We start from the raw sequence: 2404 nt of genomic DNA, 5'->3' as shown, positions 1-2404 counted from the left end.
TTGATCCTGGGGTCAATTTTTACTGCTGACTTTTCCTATGGAAAAGTTCCAATTTCAGGCCACTTTTGAAGTTTAGACTTCACTGGGGGACTTTAGCCCGTGGCAAAAGACATCAAGAGGCTCAGGGCTCCACGTGTGCTGTTTGTTTTCTCCTTTTAATTTCATTCTTTTGGGGGATGGCATGCTCAACAAAATGGCTACTTTTCAGTTTTTGCAGAGTCCGACCTTCTCATAGTACTTCCAGTGTACTATTTCTGAAAATAATATGAGGATTTTGAGATTTGTTTTGGAAAGTATGATTTCAAAGAAGAGAACTTTATCAGGGTTTTAAACATTCCAAGCAAAGCACAGGTGAATTAAGAAGCTGTGACACAATTCTGTTACCGACATTCCTGCTAGTGAACATTCTTGTACATCTCCGGGAACACCAGGTGTTTTACATGACCATTCTTGTGCACTACACAAACCCAAAGTAGGTTGTGAATTGCTAAAAAGAGAAATGTTTTCTAGGAAACGTGGTGTATTTTACATATAGATTATTGTGTGTTTATTCATCACATCAACACGCAAGGCTGTGCTGTGGCTCAGAAAGGCCAGTCCTGGAATCTCAGCTCTACTATGTACTCACTAGTGTGTGTCCTTCGTCATAGTTCTCAACACCTCTGCAACTCAACGTCTTCATCTGTAAAATGAGCATAAATGGATAGGTGTCAGAGTTGTGCAACAAAAGAGAACTAACAAGAAGAATGGAGGAAAGAAGAAAGATTTGTTTGAAGGAATTGGCTTTGGAGGTCTGGGAAGGGCTGCGGTGCACTCCAAAGTGCAGCTGCTGACAGAATCCCTTCCTGCTGCTCAGCCTTTTTCTGCTTAGGCCTTCAGCTGGTTGAATGAAGTCCCCACACACAATAAGGTCATCTGCTTTGCCCAAAGTCTGTTGATTAAGACATTTAGAATAGTGTTTGTCAAAATGTCCAGGTACCAAGAAATGTATTTGGCCAGCCAATACATCACATAAGGATTGAATAACAAGCCCTCAGCAGATGACTCAGAAAATGTATTTTGTCAGTTTTTCATCACTGGAATCAAATACCTGAAATACACAACTTAAAGGAGCAAGGGTTTAGTTTTGCTCATGATTTCAGAGGATTCAGTCCATGGCTGGGTGGTTCCAAGGCAGAAACATCAAGATGGAGGTATATAGTGGAAGAAGGTGCTCACTCCAAGGTGGCCAGGAGGCAGAGCAGAGAAACAGTGCCAGACAGGAAGGGGCCAGATATAGTATCCAAGGTAACACTTCCTTGACCCACCCAGGCATACTCAGAAGTGTGTTATACTAATCCCCTGTATGGCTCTCAAGCCGATCAGGCTGACGATGAAGGTTAACTGTCACATCAAATGAATGGCTCAATAAACAGGAACTACTAGTAAGAATTTAATACATACTTTTTAGTGTCTGCTATGTGTGAGGAAACAGATCTAGAGACTATCTTGATTAAAATAGTACTCTAGCTCACCCTATATATCAAAAGCAAATATAAGCATCAGCCAAAGAGGCCTCGATCCCCATGAGAATTCTGACAGGGCTTGAAGAAAGATTCTGGGGGATGATTGACGGGAGCTCATGAGTCTCTTTCATCTCAGCCTTTAGGGTTGCAAACTCATCCAACAGTAGAGAAGGTAACAGCCTAGGAAAAAGAACAGAAGGGGACAGCCAGGGGAAGGGACCATCGCATTTGCTGAAGGGTGTGATGTGGGCAGCAATGTTCTCCAGGAGCAGGCCCACAAGAAGGAAGAGACCTAAATGTAATGGGTGCAACCTCCAGTAATGGCTGTAGTGTCAAACTTAAATTACTGCCACATGTATAAGGCAACCTTAGTAATCAAACTCCTGCCTTGGTTTTGCCTGCTTCGAGCATCACTGCCCTACAATACATCCTTTGGCCAAGCAAAATCACATTTCTGATGACTTCCCTCACTGACCAAATCATAAGGCTCCCGTGAATACTCATTGCCTTGACCCAAAGGTGTTCTTTCTGCAAGTTATCCATCAGTACTTTGGCACAAAGGTATGTTTGAAAGCCCAGGATAATGTGAGTGTCTAAATGCCCATATGTTCACTCAACTGCAGCTCCAGGCCAGCAGTTTCTGACAGCTGTCCACCTCCCTCTCGGACCACCTTCCTCTCTTATAAGATTCCAGTGCTCCAGAGGTCCTTGGTTATCCAAGGACCCAAAGGGCTCATGCATTGAAGGCTTAATGCTCAGCTTTGCACAACTGGAAGGGGGTGGAGACCTTAAAAGGTAGGCCTTGTGGAGCATTTTGGGTCATTGGGGCTTCCCTCCAAAGAGACTGAAAGTCCCAGGTTCTTCCCCATCCTCCTTATCTGGCCATGAGGTGAATAATC

The sequence above is a fragment of the Heterocephalus glaber genome, unplaced genomic scaffold (assembly GCF_053883595.1).
Source record: "Heterocephalus glaber isolate CG9 unplaced genomic scaffold, H.glaber_assembly_v1.0 deba00001004, whole genome shotgun sequence".
NCBI classification, from domain to species: domain Eukaryota; kingdom Metazoa; phylum Chordata; class Mammalia; order Rodentia; family Bathyergidae; genus Heterocephalus; species Heterocephalus glaber.
The sequence above is the reverse complement of the archived record's forward strand: the minus strand, read 5'-3'. Positions refer to the sequence as shown.